Consider the following 20,234-nt stretch of genomic DNA (forward strand, 5'->3'; position numbering starts at 1 on the left):
GTTTGTCAAAAAAAAACATAGTCTAGCTTATATCGCTATAAAGCTTAAAAAATGGGGCTTTTTATGAAGTCATGGCCAACTATTGTTTCCATTTAAAAAACGTATGTTTGTGTCGTATGTCAAATATGACAAGCTTTAGAAAAATAGAAGAACACAATATCGTAAATATCTACTATTTTTATCTGAAAACTTTTTTGTCTAAAATAAATTATAATGGAATTATGGGCATTTTTAAAATAGCTGAAATTTGTTTTTTAGAAATATCTAGTAAGCCATAAACTTTTTCAAAACTCGGATAGGCGCATATGTGTATTCTCACAAAACTGCAATTCTCTATTTGACCGACTCTCTAGCTCCAATAGTTTCCGAGATACCACCATAGAGACCATTGTAGAAAACTCACCCGGTATATTCTGATACTAACCTCCAAACATAATAATTATTATTCCTATATTAATTACAATATTAATACTGCATTTATTAAGAACTTAAATACTAACTCGTTAATAATTCGAAATAACAATAATCTAATTTTTTCTTAGTATTTTCTACTCTGTATTTCTTAACTTTTCATTTTGTATAGTGCTAAGCTTTGTAAGTAAATAAAGGTACAAAAGGTGGTTTGCCATTGCGTTTCTTTAGGTGACGGCTCGCTGATCAATTAGATAAATTAATATTTTTATTTAAATAAATAAAAATAAACCCGGTAACCTCAACTCACTTTTTGTCACTACGTCACTGAATTTTACTTAAATTCAATTTCATCTAATTTTTCCCAATCAAAAATTCGATATAATACTACAATACCTCTGAGAATGAAAAATTGTATTAAAAAAACGATTTTATTTAAATATTCAATTTAAATTTTTCCTAATAACAATCATTATTGTTGACACACATTCGCGTCGTTTTTTGTTTATGGCAATTACGCTACGAATTACCTTGAGAAGTTCATTAACCACAGAGTTTATACTATTTTTACTGTTGCAATTTTATTCGCGTTGCAACATCGAAAAGGGAAAGCGACATTTTTAATACGAAAATATAAATTTTGTACGCCACGCTGCAACGTTGCGTTAATTTATTTTATTTTTGCAGCGTTAGATGAAATCGTCACAGCAGGACAATTTTTTAAATCAAAAATTCATTAGTTTTTTTTTAAAAAGTTAATATATCAAAGTAAAAAGTACTTTAAGTTAATGCTGCCAGAACTAACCTGGACGGAACCTACTGTGTTTAAGCGAATTCCAAACCGCGGTCGTCATCTATACAGGGTGCGTCTCAAAACTGGCTCTCCCCTATAACTTTTTTATTTTTGCAGATAAAAAAAACGAGATTTGGTATGTTAGTATATGACACAAATTAGGATTGATTGACGTGTTCAATTGTTTTAGGTCACTTCCTATTTCACCGGAAATGACTACAACTTTTTATTTTTAAATGGCGCCCTCGGTATATTATTACTTTATTCGTTAGAAAATGACACTCTGAATAGAATGACATATCATATGTCAACTTTTGACATTTGACTCGAAATATCAAGTGTGTGATATCAAATTATTCGTAAAAAATGCTTTTTCCAAATATGCTAATGAGCCACCCCCGTTCTATTTGAAAAAATTGAGATATGATTAAAAATACGATTTGAGCAATTTCTAACTAGCCAGGACAAGACACTCAAAACACTAGACGACCAAATCTATTTTTCCAAGGCTCCTTGACTAAAAATTAGTGTTTTTAACATAACCATGACTCTCTAGATTGAATTTTAAAATGCGATTTTTTATTAAGCGGAAATTTCAAAAGTTGGTATATGATATGTCATTCTATTCAGAATGTCATTTTCTATTGGATAAAGTAAAAAAATACCGAGGGTGCAGGGTGCCATTTAACAATCAAGAGATGTAGCCATTTCCGGTGAAACAGGAAGTGACCAAAAACAATTGAATACGTCAATAAATCCTAATTTATGACATACATACAATATAAATCCTAATTTATGACATACCAAATCTCGTTTTTTTATCTAAAAAATAAAAAAGTTATAGGGGTGATCGAGCCACTTTTGAGACGCACCCGGTATAGCCCACTTAGCGAGTATCTGAATCGACTCATACTCACGAGATATCCGATCTCATCTGACCTCTAACTGGAATGAATGAGCAATAATACGTCTCAGTAGATTATTCAATTACTTTTGGTGACGTTCTGATTTGTCAGAAATTGCTATAACTTTTGATTTTTAAATGGTAGATACACTCGTTTTTTTTTAAATTTTCCTTGATTTAATAAGAACAATCTTCGGATTGTCACGGAGTTTTTAACGCGACACGGCCTCCTCAACGAACACCTCAGTAGATTGAAGCTCATAAACAACGGCGAATGCAGATTGTGTGGGAAAATGGAAAAACACCAGAACACCTCATCACCAACATCACTGAGTTGCTGTACTCCATTCGCGAATTTCAAGTTCCAGAGCTTTACGCCCTGGGCTACTCAGAACGGTTCTGAAAGGAGCTCTGTGCGCGATAGCCTGGTGCCTCCATACCGCGCCGAACAGTTCTGAACTTTATGACTCAATTGAATGGAGTGGGAGTACCTCGTTCTTGAACAGTTCAGAGCTGCACAATTGCGTGAATGGAGGACAGTAAGTGCGCCGAGATGACAACCAGTCGTGTCATAAACATGGATACGACTGATATCGGAGATCGAGAACTAGCTTCTGTGAAGCCGTCCCAGATACTGGCTTTTGTCAAAGCCCTGAGACTGTATGATGAAAGAGGGAAAGGGGGACACGATAGATCTGTAAAGTATCTTCATGCTTCAATATTCTACATGCCAAATGCCAATGTTTGAGTTACTTTATGAGTCTGCATAACCCATTTTTAGTATTGCTCATAGATTATATTTAAATAAAATTAATATGATGTGTTGTTTTTGCGCGCTTCTTTACGCGCACTGGGAGTAAGAATTCACCGCCGTGACACGACATGCGACAAAGGCCAGAGGAGAAGTGTTAAGCACAGCCTACGGCTTAGAAAAAATCGTCCGATTTAAATGAAATTTGGTATGTCGATAGATTGGACCAAGATCAACTTAACCGTGTAACGTGTCATTGTGACAGTTAGTTTTGACGTAAGAAACGTCACAAGTTGATGTCGTCCGATCGTGATCAAATTTGATGGGTATAAAGTTGAATACGACGCAGACGTTTCGTTTACATCTTCTTCAGGGTGCAACTAAGGATTGAAGAAAAATGTGGGTCGATTTCGGCATAATTGAGAACGGGCTACAGGATTACGCCGTCAACGTTTCGAACCGGTGCCTCTAAATGGACGAAATCATTAGGATTTTTCTTAATTATGGGTCAATTGAAAACAAACTCGGCACATGGATAGAGGTACCCGAATGGAGTCCTCGGACAGACAGATAGATAGACGGTAATTTTAACACGTTCGCTACCAGGGCTGTTCTTATGTTTCGTCCTGCTGGACCATATATAGATTATGACAAATTAGAAGAAATAAACCTTCTCTGATTGTAATATATCCAATATGAGAGGAAAATATGCAATTCCTGTAGGATTTTTTGATCCGGCTCATATATGTGACGCTGGTCTATAGCCAAATATGCGCATATAGTGCACACACAATTTTTTTTATTTGAGACAGTTGATACACACAGATATTAAAATTTCTTAAATTTATTACCAACCAAAAGAGCAAAATCAGAATTGCCAACTATTTTATTCATTTTTGAGCGCTTTGTATCATTTTAGATAATGTTAGTGACGTAAATTTTCTTTTGAAATTTGAAGACTAAAAAAATCATTACGACTAGGCCATTACTTGCAAGATTGTAAAGACACTCCTAAGATAATCCTTAATACCATTTAATTTTCTAATAACCATACTCTTACTATAAGCAATTTAATTTTGTACAGAAATTATTTTTTTACATCGGAAAACTGGTAATAAACGATAGTTGGTATGTTAGTATATGACATCTAATATATATTTTATAAGTTTCATCGAAAATGACTGCAAATTTTTATTTTTAAATGGTATCCTCGATGATTTTTTACTTTATTCGATAGAAAATGACATTCTAAATATGTGACATTTTCGCTTAAAAAAATTATGTTTTAAATTTCAATCTAGAGTGTCATGACTGTGTCCATAACGAAAATTTGACTCGAAATGCCGGGAGGCAAGTGTAGCCGCCCATACTAAAATATGTTAATAAAAAGTTGGTAGGCAGTTTTTAGTTTCAAAGTAAAGGAATTTTTCCAATTTTTTTTATCTCAAAAACTGCGACTTTGACTGATTTTGATGTTATTACAAATTTTGTTGCAAATATTATTTGCATAAATAATATCTTAAATTGAAAACCGTGTTGTGCTAGCTACTGTAATTTTGGAGTTACGATTTTTTAAAATTTTTACCCCCTCCCATACCCCCTTACCCCAACCCCCAACCCCCCACTCCCACCAAAAACTAATGGGCAGATTCTCGGGTGCCACAGTATTTTTGTGTCAAATTTGGTTAAAATCGGTTTAGCGGTTTTTGAGTTATCGTGTTACCGACAAACGGACAGACAGACACCATGAAAATATTTTGTATTTAGGTCATTTATGACCCAAATAACTCACTTTGAATGAAATTAAAAAACTTTTTTATGCCGATTTTTATAGCCTACCATACCTGTTGGTATGGTCGGCTAAAAAATTGAGTTATGATTAAAAATACGATTTGAGAATCTTTTAATCACCCAGGAAACAGAAAAGGTTATGAGAAACATTAGACGTTCAAATCTATTTTTCCAATCCTCCTTGATTAAAAATTAATGGTTTAATTAATCACAGCCACTCTACATTGAAATTTAAAATACAAATTTGTTTAAGTTAAAGTTGACATAATGATATGTCGTTCTATTCAGAATGTGATTTTGTATCAAGTAAGTCAAAAATATGCGGAGAGCACCATTTAAAAATAAAAAATTGTAGTCATATCCCGTAAAACAAGAAGTGACAGGAACTAATTGAGTACGTCAATCAATCCTGATTTACGTCTTATGCATAAATACCAAATCTTGATTTTTATCTGAAAAAATAAACGGTTATAGGTGGAAGCCACTTTTTAAAAACACCCTGTATACCACATACATATATAATTTTAACTGATTTAAACGTGATTTGGTTAATGCCATTCACACCAAATTTCAACTTTTGAGTGTGCCCGTTTTTCAAAAAGTCGATCATATTGTGATTCTGGGGCACCCTATTTATCCCAATATTTAACTCTGGCAAATACCAATCAAAAATGTCTTAGAAAAACAGCATTATTTTTTAAGCAATTTTCGCCTGTATTTTTTGGGTTCATTTACATTAAAGTTGAATAAGAATCTTATATTTTATAATTTTAACAATAATATTTAATTTAATTTAGAATTTTCTCTTGTCGTAATTTATATACATGCATATAACTGCGATTTACAACAATTAAATGGTTATAAGATTTTTTAGATTCTACTGTTGATTCAAAACAGTTATTCAAACTGCCCTAGAGAAATATGAGCGAACATTATTCTATTGAGCCGTTCCCAACTCTATTTAAACTTTATACCGCCTACTACAACAAGCTTTTAGATTTTTATTATGAAATATATGCAGCAGCGTTATCGACATTGGTTAAACAATGTTTCTGAATTCTGTACGGTGTGTAAATTCAAGGATACGTTTTCTGTTTAATTAAAAATAGTAATTTAATTAAAGAAGATAATTTATATTAATATTTTTCAGTAAAAAATAGATAGACTTAAAAAAATATTTTATTTCTTTCTCAGTTCATTACTTTCATTCAATTTCTAAACACAAATTAGGTATTCAGTATTCAAAGGGTACATACAAACATATAAAATCACTTGTTTTGAAAATTATACAATTCATGTAAAACTTCATTCAGAACCTTGCAATTAGTGGTATAAATTAGCGGTTTCAATTACACTTTATACTTTTTAGTTTACGATCATTCATAATGTTTAAAAAACACAATTAAAATTAATAGAATATCCTATAGCATATCCTATAGTCTGTCCAGCGACAAGATCCTTGACAGTGATAGATGTGTCTGTCATTTTATTTTCAAAGTAGTTTATTCTATTTTACAAAGAAATAAGTTGGTACAATTGGAACGCATAGAAAATTAATATATTTAAAATTTGAGTGACAAGTGATTACTTCAAAATATTGTGACAAAAATGTATAAAATTGAAAAAATCTAATCGAGTTATTTTATTAAAAACAATTACAATTTTATAGGTGTTAATACAAAACAAGCAAGGGTGTATTTTAAAAAACACCACATACCAAAAAAAGATATAAAAAAGATTTCCTGCTTTAATGTTTCAAGCTCAAGCAACTTCTCGCATTTATTGTTACAATTATAAATATAATTATTCAATATGATTATTATTTACCTATCGTGTGCTGCTATTTTACAGATATTCTGCACAGATACTCCAGTTTTTGGTATAATATATACAAGATAGTATACAAATTTTATTTGTGGCGGATACAACTCTCCGGCCATAATCTCTGGCAAACTGTCTGTGTGCACAAAATATCTGTAAACTATGGTCTGGATCAACACTTAATTTCCCCTTTGAGTTTTCCTCCGCTTAATTTTAAAAAACCCGAAACGCACGTAATAAGAATAAGTTCAAAATGCAAAATGCAAAATATTTATCATTTCTATTTATCATTACTATTTGACATAATTTGACACAAAATTATAACCTATAATTCGGCAAGAGTTTGACAACTCTCAAAAATCTTAAGTCATAGATATCTTAAGTCGAGTTCATACGCATCGGCGTCCCTTTGTCGTTCATCGTTCCGTTAAACCAATAATATTGAAATATGATCTGCCATTTTTGAGCTAAACCAATAAAACTGGTTAAAAACAAGAAGAGATGACGCATGACGGATTTATATATAAACCGATTCATAGTTAACTTAAAAAATATTAAAAACTTTTTTAGTTAAATAAATGGATTGGTATGGACTTCATATGCTTTTTTTCTGTCATCGTCTGTCGAAATCTTACCTGAGAAAACAAAATAGAGTATAGCAACAGTTCGCATTAGTCAGTTGTATCCACAGAGAGAGCCTAATATTTAGCTTATAAAACAATCAACTTTTGATTTCTAACCACAAATTCTCTTGACGGAAGATAATCAAAAGCCAAAATGACATTTCTCGCAAATTTTGAAGTGTAATTAGTGGAAAAGTTAAAAGTTTCATAACTTTTTCTACTAATTGAAAATGTCTACCACTAATTTTGACGTTCTCAATGCTTAAGCTTCATTCAGAACCTCCCAATTAGTGGAATAAATTAGTGGTTTCGAGTATACTTTATACTTTTTAGTTTAGGATTATTCACAATGTCTAAAAAACACAATTAAAATTAATAAAATATCCTAGCAACAGCTTGCGGTAGTCTGTTGTACCCATAGAGAAAGCATAATATTTAGCTGATAAAACAATAAACTTTTGATTTCAAACCAAAATTTTTCTTGATGTGTGATAATCAAAGACCAAAATGATATTCCTGGCAAATTTTGAAGTATAATTAGTGGAAAAGTCAAAAGTTGGTTAACTTTTTCCACTAATTGAAAATTACCACCACTAATTATGACGTTCTGAATGCTTACATTAAAATTAGGTGAACAAACTTCTACGACTAATTTAAACCACTAATTTATTCCACTAATTGCGAGATTCTGAATGAAGCTTATAAGGATTAATAATTGTAAAAATTATCTATTTCTGGATGTAATAGTTTGTGAAAAAGAGTAATATTTTTTGAAATTAAAATTGCACTTGTTAAAAAAAATTAAATATCAAGAAATAATAATAATTATTATAAAGTAATAACATGTTTATCCTTCAACATTTAATTATTCTAGTATTTGAGAAACTAAACAATATCACATTTATTTTTTCCCAATTTGACCACACATTACAGATTATATATTGTATTTTAACTTTTAACATTGATTTGAGTTCTGGTTCATTACTATTTAAAATATCTTTACTCTTATAACTTATTATTTGATTAATTATCTTATAACTTATTATTTGATATTATGTACTTATTATTTGAAGATTGTTTTATCTCAAGATGATTGAGAAAATCAGTGGATTAATATTTTAAGTAAAACAGACACACGAAGACATGACCTCTAATCTTTATAAAGTTATTTTATGACCAAAACAAAAATAGAATTAATTATTCTAACCTACTTTCATTATCATACCAAATTACAAATACTGTATTGAGATATTCTTAAAAACGATATTTTGATGCAGTAAAAAATTATTATTATTCGTTAATTTAAAAAATTGCCAAATTGACAAGTTACTTTGACTACTAGTAAAAATGTTCACGTTTCTTAAAATAAATATATTCATAGTTATTCTATTACTCTCGATTTTAGTAATTGAAATTTGGAAACTTGTAAGTTGTACTGAATAGTTTGAAGTTTACCATAAATAAACTAACAAAAAATGAATAGCAATCTCAAATGAATGGTTTTCTATCTTCCATGGTTTTGAACATCGCCATATGTCATTATTGTCTTTTTTCATTATCAAATCCAAAATATGTTTATATTATTTGTCAATATATTCGTATATTTTTTTATGTATTATATTTTATACTGTTATTGTTTGTGTATAATTTTTTTTTTATGTTACACAAATTACAATAAATTTTATTATTATTATTTTATAACCTACAATTTGCAATGTGAAAATATTTACATCTATGAATTTTATAAATAATTCTAGTAAAAATGTGTCAAATTTTAAGAAAAAATACTATATAAATTATAAATTAAACATTGTGTAGGTATAACAGTTTTAAAAATTTCATACCCTTGTGACAAATTTGGCAGATACAAATCGGAGTTATTGCATAAGATAAGCGAACATCTAATCGCAAATTTCATTGTAAAAAACCATAACCCGGCGGGCTGGTCCTGAAAAGGTTGTGGTTCTAATTGAACTAATTTTATGATGCTTCTATTTTTAATCGCAGATTTTTCATAACCAGTCTGATACTTGTTTTTATAAGCAATGCAGATCAGAATTCGACTTGGCTCAACTTTTGTTTAGCTGAAATCAGTTATGTAACAAATATATGTTTATTTAGTATTTGGAAGCATTTTCGAATAGTGTGTCACAAACATTTTTCTGCCAAAATCCATAATTTTTCAGTTTTTCAACTTTAAAATAGCTGAAATCAGGACTAATTTAGTTTAGATGAAATCAGTTATGTAAGAAACATTTATTTAGTATTTGGAAGACCTTCCAAATATAAAGACACGAAAATTTTTCGGCGGAAATGCATAGTTTTCAGTTTTTCAACTTTCGAATAGCTGAAACCAGTTACATGAAAATACGTTTGAGTTTTTCATTCTAGAAACTTTTCTAAACATAGACATGCAAAAATCTTCTTTCAGTAGGGTACTATTTTCATTTATTGATAAAATATAGCATGTTTTGAAAAGCACTCGACAATTGGAATTCGTAAACAAGTGCGTTTTAACTTACCGCGTGTTTTGATTGCTTTGGTTTGATTTCGTTTCGTTTGGTTCAATTTTTGGTTCGTTTTCGTTTATTTTCGTTTATTCTCGGTACGGTATTGATGTCTAAATTACAGTATCTACTAGGTTAAGTTCATACCTACGCAAAAAAGTGTTTAGAATGTAGAGCAGAAACATGTTTTCATGTAACTGATTTCAGTTATTCTAAATCTAACACTATTTTATGAAAATTACACATTTCCGCAAAACATGTTTTGTGTGTCTATGTTTAGAATGTCAAAGAAACATGTTTTCATGTAAACGATTTCAGTAGTTTTTCTAAAGTCGGAAAAAAAGAATGATACATTTCCGCAGAGAATTTTTACGATTTTGTGTTTGGAAACACTTCTATATATTGGATAATTTTTTATAAGCGATTTCATTTAAAAAAAGTTTACTCTTCGACTTGTTAAATAACATAAAATAAACGTATATCCAGGTAGGTACGCAAGTTCTGTACAGGGTCACTCTTAAATAAGTGCAAATATGTTCAGGACGGGTAGATCTCGATAAAAGAAACATATTTTCTCCTTACCGTTTTTCCAATAAATCCAAAATAACCGAGTTGTCCTACTTTGAAAATTAAAAAAAAAATGATTTTTTCCTAAAATTTTGAAAACCACTAGATCATTTCTGGATTTTATTTCTTGTTACTTAATCTACTACCTATGTTGCCATATATTACCAACAAATTATATTTTTTAACTAAAAACTAAAAAAAATCCAAATTTTAGAAAAAAAAATTGCGAAAAAACCCTCATAATCGTGTTTCTGGGGTCAAAATATAATACCCCTAAAAATATTTGCACGTATTTAAGATTTACCCTGTATAAATGATCGTTAGTCGACTGGTTGTCTAATAAATAAGCTGTGGTTTGAACACTATTGTCTTTTATACTTTAAGTGTTTAAAATTATATAATTATTTTTGAATTGTTTTAAGTCGAACCATTTTATTTGAGCGTCTGACACAAAGATAAATCCGAACCAAAGCTACTACCGAGAACTAGGAAGGAATTTCGTCGAACAGATTGCTTATACAAGCGCGATAAACATAATTACATATGTGAGTAAGTAGGGAACGAACTTCCAGTTGCAATATTCTCGAATCGTTTGCCACTTGTGAAACTAAACTGAATTAATAATGGCCTTTTATTTCCATTTAAATTACATACGAATAGGAGTATGTAACGGCGAGATATATCTATGATACGTTTAGCAGTAATGACACTTTTATATAGAGTGATCAACTGTAAAATCATCCGTTACGTATTGAGCGTAAAAGAAATATAGCTTTCAAGATGTTACCTTAGATATATTTATGTATTATGTAACGTAAAATGCATGTTATACAGTGACTTATATAATTATATTATATATTTTGAATTGATAACAGGAAGGAATATTATGAATATCCAACCCAAAAAAAGTATTTTTTCAATATTATTTTAGTTGATTTATTTCAGTAATATATTTTTAGGCGTAGTAACAAGAAATCAATTCGATATTTTAAAGAATTTTGTGAAAAAAATTCCAATCTCTATTTTCTTGTCCGTGTACTAGTGGGTAAACTATTTGGTTCCAATTTTCGAAAGTTCTTTTTATGGCTGCAATAAAATCTCAAAAAGGTCAGAAATAGATAGTTACTTAAAAGCATACTATATCTGACAAGACCCATTTGAATAACTCAAAAATATGTGCGGCTGTTTAAGTTATTTGAACACAAGTGCTGATAGATTTTGATATAAACGTATTATAAAAGCAATTCTTTATTAATTTAAAATCTATGTTGCTTAAAGTATATAAACGTTTATAATAATTATTAATCTCTACTTTTAAAATACAGTATGTCCCCGGATTGTCTTTAAAAGGAAAAACTTTTTTATTGCTATTTTGAGAAAAATGCATTCTTTATAAATAATATAAAAATAATTGCATAAAAATTTTTGCTTGTTCTAAAATGGTTAATACCGTTTATAAGTCCTAAAAATCAAAACGCGTTTCTATGGTAATATAATTTCGTTTTCATTCTTGAGATTGATAGAATTTTAATTAACGTCAAATTTTTTGCTGTATTAAAATGTTAAACAAGCATAATTTTTTTTTTCAAATGTCACAAAAGTATTAATTTTTGTGACGTAATTGACAATATCAAAAGATCATTTTAACGCCTAGGCATAAAAGTACGAAAATATATTATTAAACCTCTGATTAAACTGACATAAGGTGTCAAATTCAATGAGCGTAACCATAGTTGCTCGATGTATAATTACTTCCAAGGTATTATTTTTAAAAATATGTATTTTTATTTGGAACGTTTGAAATTGTTTAAAAACTACGCCACAAATAGCGTTTAAAAAATAGCATGTTTTATTCGGAGTAAAAATGACTTTTTGTTCCACGACTGTAGTCAAACGTACAGCTTCGCCACAAAAAGTATCATTTTTACTCCTAATAAAACAATATATTACTAATTAAATGCTACTGAAAGGGTGATAATAATTATCAGAAAATGTGATACTTTAACGACAGCAAAAATTATGACGTTTATCAAAATTAATAATAACCATCTTATCTCTGCATCTATCAAAGAATGAAATCTAAATTATATTACCACAGAAACGCCTTTCTTATTCCTAAAAAATGGAGAAAATACAGACAACCTTTTTTATTGATCACCCTATATCAAAATTGTTTTGCTGCCAAAACAAAAACAAACCTTTACACAAAATATCCAAGAATAATCCAAAAATAAAAAAAAAACTGTAACAAGTCACCACCGTGATCACAGATCACAACACAACGGCGTCACAAATCACGACGCATTTTATAGTAAATTTCCGATAATTTTCCATCGTGCGTGAGAAAAGCGAGTCGAAAAAAGGCGACAACACACTAAACGACTCGAAAGAAAACCATATTATTCGAGCGACAAAGCGCGCGGTTATTCACCTCTCCAAAATATCGTGCCGTTCGGAAACTGCGTGCGTATACGTATGTTTGTGCGTGCGGATCGCAGTAGTAGGCCGCGACGGGGGGAGAGCTAAGGCACGCTGCACACTTTCGGCAGCGGTGCGGCCGCCGAGTCTTACGGATAACTGATCCGCCGTCTTACGCCAGCCACCATCATCGTCCTGTTCCAATGTGGCTGGCCAAGTAGAAAGTGGGCCTTAGCTGCGCATGTTCCATCGAGACGAAGAAGAGGATGTGTTTTTTGGGGGAGATACGGGGTTTTCTTAAGGGATGAATCGAAGAAAACGGTAAAATCGCAGTTTGTTTAACGGTTTACGCGATACGGCAGTACGCTCAAATAAGATTGGAGTGTCAGCGATGTGGTTGATTCAAAAGGGAATATTTTTTATTAAATATTAATACCGTATAATCAATAAAAAACTTCGTCAAAGACGGCTGGAGAATGGCAATCCATGATAATTTTGGTGAGATTAATCTCGAAACGTCAATTACTATAAATTGACATAAAACTTGTCAAAAATTAACTATAATTATACAGTATGTCCCCGGATTGTCTTTACAAAAGGAAAACCTTTTTATTGAAAGATTGATAGATATTTTGAGAAAAATGCATTCTTCATAAAAAAAGTTTGCTTGTTCTAAAACGGTTAATCCCGTTTATACTTCTCCAAATTTCCAATTTCCCTGCCGTTTCAGAGAAAATAAAAAAAAACATGAAAATGTAGTTGAATTTTTTAAGTCCTAAAATTCGAAACGCGTTTCTATGGTAATATAATTTCTTTTTCATTCTTTGATAGATGAATTTTAATTTACGTCATATTTTTTGCTGTTTTAAAATGTTAAAGAAGCACAAAAAAGGGTGATAATAGTTATCGGAAAATATGATACTTTAACAACATCAAAAAATGACGTTAATCAAAATTAATTATAATGATTCACAGAATGAAATCGAAATTGTATTACCATAGAAACGCCTTTCAATTTTTAGGACTTCATTCATGGAATAAATTCAACTACATTTTACAATTCCTTTATAAAAAACTTAGGTTGCAACTGAAAAAACTGTTATAATATTACTTTTATCGAGTATTTAAATTTATAATGTTGTTGTTTACAGTCCTCCTGTCCTGCATTAACAATTGCAATTGCGTTGACAGCCTTTTTCATTAACAATTGCGTTGACAGCCTTACACTTAGCGTTGACACTTACATGTAATTTGGTTGGATAAATTAAGAGTTTTGTAGTACAAAAAGTAGGTATATGAGGAGGCAACCAAAAATCGCTAATTTTCAACTGGCTGTTGAGATCGAACAGTTAGTTCTTCAGAGAAAAAAACTTAATTACTAAAACGCTGTACTTAAACTGCCGTTAAACTGTAGCCTACTGAAATGCCGTTAATAGATATGACGTCGTTGATGTGACGCACTTGACGGTTTTTTAATGCTTTGGTCAAAATGCCGTCGAACGGTCGCGTAGTAAAATGCCGTTAATCAATTTGTGTTCCGTTTTCCGTTGCCCTTTTGGTATGTTTTTTTCGTCGCGTTTGCACTATTATTGTAGTAACAATTTGTGCTAAGTGCTATAAGTTGATTTTAATTAAGGTGTACATCTGGATATTATCGGTTCAGGATGGAGTAAGTGTTTCAGTTAGTTTTCTGATTGTCAATTTATCTATAAACATTTTTAGGTTAGTTAGGTACCTAATTATTTTTCATGACTGAAATTAGCATGCTGAAAATTGGGGTTCAGCTCATTGGCTGACGCAAAGAAAGCGATTGAGGAACTTGGTGAAAATACGTACACAACATTTTGGAAACGATGCCCGTACGATTGCAAGCAGTAAAATTGTGAGACCAATAGAAAGCTCTTCGATTTATTATCAACTTCTATATGCATGTAATCCCGGTGGAAAGAAGTTTAAGGGCAGTGAGAAAAAATTCGACAGTCTTGGACATTTAAAGAAGATTGCCCAGTACATGTAAGATTCAAAGTATCGTCTGATGGAAAAGCACTCGAGGTAACATCGGTTCAAATGAAGCACAATCATGTCACTTCGAAGGTAAGGTTACAGATTAGTTGACATATTATGCTTTTAGAATTCTTCCTTGAACAGTATTTTATTCATAAAAGATATATATTGTAGGTTCTACATGCACATAACCCTAGCCAAAGAAAACTTTCCAGTAACATGAAGGAAAGCGTCAAGGATTATTTGAATATGAAGGCCAATAGAAAAATGATACAGCAAAAAGTTCAAGAAAGTACTGGTAAAATTGTTACTTTACAAGATTTAACAAATATGAAGATATCCGATCAATTAAGAAAAGAAAACTTAGATGGCTGCTTAAATATGCTTAAAGCTAAATACGGTAAACTAAAATATTCTATTATCGTCTTATTAGTCCCAATAACTACTCTGTTTTCAGGTGCCAATGTAGCTGTTTTGCGAGACGAAGACAATAATTTTAGAGGACTTTTCATTCAAAGTCCAACCATGAAAAGTACAATGAAGGCTTTTCCAGAATTTCTTGCAGTATATGCTACATATAAATTATGATGATGCAGTTGTATTTGAAAGTAAAAATCAGTCTTCTGTGGAACACTCTGAAGTTTGTGACGAGACGGACCTTCAAGACAGAAACAATATGAGTGAAGCGCTCATATTAGATAATAGAAATACATCAACTCTTGGTCAGTCACCTGTGGAAGCACCTGAGTTTTGTAACAAGCTGGTTATAGAGGAGGAAATGACACGAGATGAAGCGCATCAACTTTCCTATATTGGTGATTCAGTTTTAAATGACGTCAACAACCAGTCCCATGAAATAGTTGAAGTCAATGATTTCGCTTTGACAACAATTAAGATGCCTGTTTCAATAAAAAAAACGAGGACGACCAAAAGTACAGAACTTAACAGTCATAGGACTACCAAAGAAAAAGAAAAGATGTACTGTAGCATTTGCTAAACAATCCTATTATGAAAAACAAAATGTAATCCTGAATTGCTTCGTTAAGGATCGTAACATCGTTAGAGACATCACAAATGGGAAATTTCTTGAAACTGTAGACCTTAAAATGCTCCCCGAAGAAATATCACATGCCGTTCTTGATGAGGCTGTTGATATCCACATGATAAGGTAAGTCTAGCGATACCTAATAATTACCAAATTAATGACTAATAATGTAAATTACGATTTTTAGAAGTTTTTGCACCGAGAAAGCATTTGAAAAAATAACCAATCTAGTTGAGCAGACACGACTTCAACAAAGTTGGTTTTGTTCTGTGTGCAGTGAAGACACGCAGAAAAATCATATGTCACTTTGTTGCAGTAGATGCCTTCTATGGAGACATATCCGTTGTGCAGGATTGACTAAGCGACCTAAATAAAAACTGTGGTTTTGCAGAGAATGCTATCTGTAGCATTATTATTTTTAAGTTGACGTAGTATTATTTTTAAGTTGTCAGTTTATAATTTGCAATAAAAACCTGAAAACCAATGCCATATATTACATTTTATCGCAAATACATTTTCAAACCTACAACGGCAACATATACGTCTACCTACATATACACCGTTCCAAGTTAATTTTATTCAGAATAAGCCATGACGGATTTTGGAAATTACATTACAAATTATTAAGTATTAATCAGTAGCCTGCTCTGCATTAACGATTAACGGCATTTTAGTACGCGACCGTTCGACGGCATTTTAACCAAAGCATTAAAAAGCCGTCAAGTGTGTCACATCAACGACGTCATACCTATTAACGGCATTTCAGTAGGCTACCGTTTAACGGCAGTTTAAGTACAGCCTTACTAAAAATTATAGGAAATTATATTTACTTAATTTTGATAGAAAGATTATTTACGAAGAATTGATATTATTAAAGTTATAAGTAAAAACCGTAAAAAATACAGTTTTTTTACCTTTTGCATTTTTCTCCATGTTCCATCACGAAATTTTGTTAGCAAACCTTAGATTCGAATTCAGCACCCCAAAAAACATAATAAACCAAAGAAATTAGAACTACCCCAAAACTTTCCTCCAAAATGCTTTTTTGAGTACAATATTTTGCGCCGTTTGTTTTGATAGTATGGTATACCGGGTGCGTCTCAAAAGTGGCTCACCCGAGGGCTCACCCCTATAACTTTTTTTATTTTTTTAGTTAAAAAACGAGATTTGATACGTTAGTATATGACATAAATTAGGATTGATTGACGTATGCAATTGTTTTCGGTCAGTTCCGGTTTCACCGGAAATGACTACAACTTTTAATCTTTAAATGGCAACCCGGGATTTTTTTACTGTATTCGATAGAAAATGTCACTCTGAATAGAATGACATATCATATGTCAACTTTTGACATTTTCGCATATGGTTTATTTGAAATTATAACTTCTGATTCGTAACAAAAATTTGACTTGAAATACCAAGTGCGTGGTATCAAATTATTCGTAAAAAAATGCTTTTTCCAAATATGCTAATGAGCCACCTTTGTACCATTTGAAAAAAATTGAGATATGATTAAAAATACGATTTGAGCATTTTCTAACTGTCCAGGACATGACACTAAATACATTAGACCATCAAATCTATTTTTCCAAGGCTCCTTGATGAAGAATTTGCGTTTTTAACATAGCCATGGCACTCTAGATTGAATTTTAAAATACAATTTTTTATTAAGCGAGAATGTCAAAAGTTGACATATGGTATGTCATCCTATTCAGAATGTCATTTTCTATCGAATAAAGTAAAAAAAAATATCGAGGGTGCCATTTAAAAATCAAAAGTTGTAGTCATTTCCGGTGAAACAGGAAGTGACCAAAACCAACTGACTACACCAATCAATCATAATTTATGTTATATACTAACATACCAAATCTCGTTTTTTTATCTGAAAAAATAAAAAAGTTATAGGGGCTGAGCCACTTTTGAGACGCACCCGGTATAACTCGTATAAGCACAAAATTTTGAAATAGAGTATAGAGACTAGAAACTAAATGTAAACTGCTATTATACTATATGTATGATCAGAACTTAACTGTGTGAACAGTGTGAACTGAATTGAGATAAATTGGTTAAAAGAATGCAAGAGTTTATCAAAGAAATAAGCAAGATCGAAATATCGAAAAGGAATTGATTTTTACTGGAAATATACATTTAATTAAGGCTTTCCTTCCCACTGGCGCTAGCCTAGCATTTGTAAGGGTTTGGCTTTCACAAAATGCTGCAAAAACCATGTAACCTTTCTTCACAAATCTTTTTTTATTTGTTTGTATACATCTTAAGACGTGCTTATAATTATATTTCCTTCCCCAAACTCAACTCAAACTGTTTCAAATTTACCCCTTAAACGCCCTAAAAAAGATTATTTTAAAAGTAATTTTTTTAGCATTAAATGTATTCAAATCGATTTTAAAACTAATTACAAGCACGTCCGGTAGCTTCCTTAATAAAGTGAAACAAAAATTATTTCAAAATATTAAAAAACATGGTCGCAATTTTGTGACGCCCGACCCTCTGCAAACCCAATTTTGATCATTTTTGTTGCTCGTAATGTGGCGCCCTCACGTGAATTTTGTTGCTAACGCTTTTGAAGGCGGGCAGAGGAAACCAAGTACGTATTCGAAATATTTGGATAAATTATTTTATAACGCTTGTCTCTTACACAATAATTTGAAATTTTTATTTTGTAATCAAATCATACGGCAAACAAAATTTGCATTGCATCTATTGTGTGTGTATGGTCATTGATCATGATGCAATGTAACAAAACAGAAAACAATAAATAATTAATAAGATGGTTTGACCACTGTGAAGTAATGGAAGTCCACAGTAACTTGGACCGGCGCGGCGCAACTTCAATAAGCAAAAATTAGAGTAAAATCGTTATATCGCATTAAATAAAGAGATAGTACATGATACATAATACAGAAATTACATGATATAATAATTGTTACTACATATTCTTACTTTGCTCTATTACTTTTAAATTTTTAAAAATTAATATTGTTAAAAGTGATAAAAATTATACTACGATGTATTATACTGGTGATAGTTAAAGTGCCATAATAGTATAGTAGTACTCTAAAAACAAAAAATAATTCGTTGAAAAAAAACACACCAAAATAAAATAAAAAACACTGAGATGCACAAAGATGATATCTTTACTCAAAAAGTATGTACTACATATACGAAGTCAATGGATATGTACATATAGGCAATAATAATGCATATAAACATTTATTATATTAGATAATAATATTGTTTAAAAAATGGACGATTACGATGGACTACTGAACTTTTAACAGAGATATTTCTAATAGGCATATTTCTAGATTTTCTAGGATCCACCAATTCGGTCAAAAGACATTTTATGTAGAATTCCGTAAGCTGTTTTTTAGTTTTTTTCCAAAAAACTTCATCAAAATAATTTCGTGTTTAATCCCCAAGGGTGTCCACACAGGAAATAACAGAGGGCCAGGGTAAACCACTAAAAACATTGATTATCTCCAAAAAAATATATTAATATTTCATAAATCTTGTTATCAATTTACAACAAGTAGGCTTTGGAGCATCACAAAAACAAAAGCAAATGAATAATGGAATTGTCGTAACTAATAAAATGCTATTATATCGCAGCAGAAGTGTCTCAATTTTGGAATTTTTTTAACGTATATTTTACAAATATTTTTTTTATGATGAATGTAGATGATAGAGGTAAGTGTTTACTGTTTTTCTGCTTTTTAATCATATTTTCCCATATCTGTATTAGGGTCATTTTTGTTAAAATATATTTTTCATAAAAAACCTTTAAAATTTATGAACGATTTAAAAAAAAATGTAGAAATATCGTATTTTTTATACATGTCATTCGCTTAGGTAGTCCTTATTCTTTTATGTCGAGCGAAATAAATCTGCCCCAAACTGCCACCCTGTGTGGTAGAGCATATTGTTTTGTTGGGTGCACAGTCCGGCAATAGTACGTCAGGCATCTGTAGCTTCTAGAATAAAAAACTTTTTTAAGTTTGCAAACCTAAAGTATCTAGGAGGATGATTTTTTTAAATGGAACACTCTGTATATTGTTGCATTTTTGGCTTCCTTTCTGATCACTTTACATAATCCTAAGATAAGATGTAAATAGATTTGGATAGTTTCAGAGATATTAATAAATAAATAAAAAATATATATTTTTCAATAAGTAACAAAGTAGGTAAGTTGATAAAATATTGCATTTTCAAAATAATTATAAATAAAATGAAGGTACAGCTCTTATCATATTTTTATGCAATTGTCTCAAAAGTCTTAAACATCGATTTTTAAGAAAAAAACTAGTTTTATAAAAAGTTCATTACTTTTGACTTTTGAGACACCCTGTATAACAATTTTTTTTTTACATATTATGATGCTTCTAGGCTCATACATTTTTTGGAAACTAGTTAAGGTGTGATTTTGACCTGAATCTGCGAAAATATGATTTTTATGTGGGTTAATATTGTAACACCCTGTATAAACCATTTCCTATGCACTAATAATTGTTAATTTTTTCATATTTTGTATTGACTTTGTAATTTTAACACATATTGAATAATATCTACGAGCAAAATAAT

At 30.8% G+C, this 20,234-nt stretch overlaps 1 protein-coding gene and 1 long non-coding RNA gene across 4 annotated transcripts in view; one reads left to right on the forward strand and one right to left on the reverse strand.

The window, feature by feature from the left end:
* Positions 1-20,234, reverse strand: part of LOC115889135 (probable nuclear hormone receptor HR3) — a 363,768-nt gene that overhangs the window by 167,025 nt on the left and 176,509 nt on the right. Inside the window, exon 1 of one of the 3 annotated variants that reach the window (XM_030909072.1) lies at positions 12,367-12,713. The exons of the other annotated variants lie outside the window; for them this stretch is intronic. The gene's annotated coding sequence lies outside the window, so the exon portion shown is untranslated. Of the gene's footprint in view, positions 1-12,366; positions 12,714-20,234 lie in introns of those variants that run through there. 3 annotated transcript variants of the gene reach the window in all.
* LOC115889136 lies at positions 14,559-15,087 on the forward strand. Its single transcript, XR_004051375.1, has 3 exons — positions 14,559-14,680; positions 14,765-14,888; positions 15,048-15,087. It is a non-coding gene; the product is annotated as an uncharacterized LOC115889136 (long non-coding RNA).

Source organism: Sitophilus oryzae, unplaced genomic scaffold, assembly GCF_002938485.1.
Source record: "Sitophilus oryzae breed Bouriz unplaced genomic scaffold, Soryzae_2.0 scaffold_810_pilon_pilon, whole genome shotgun sequence".
NCBI classification, from domain to species: domain Eukaryota; kingdom Metazoa; phylum Arthropoda; class Insecta; order Coleoptera; family Curculionidae; genus Sitophilus; species Sitophilus oryzae.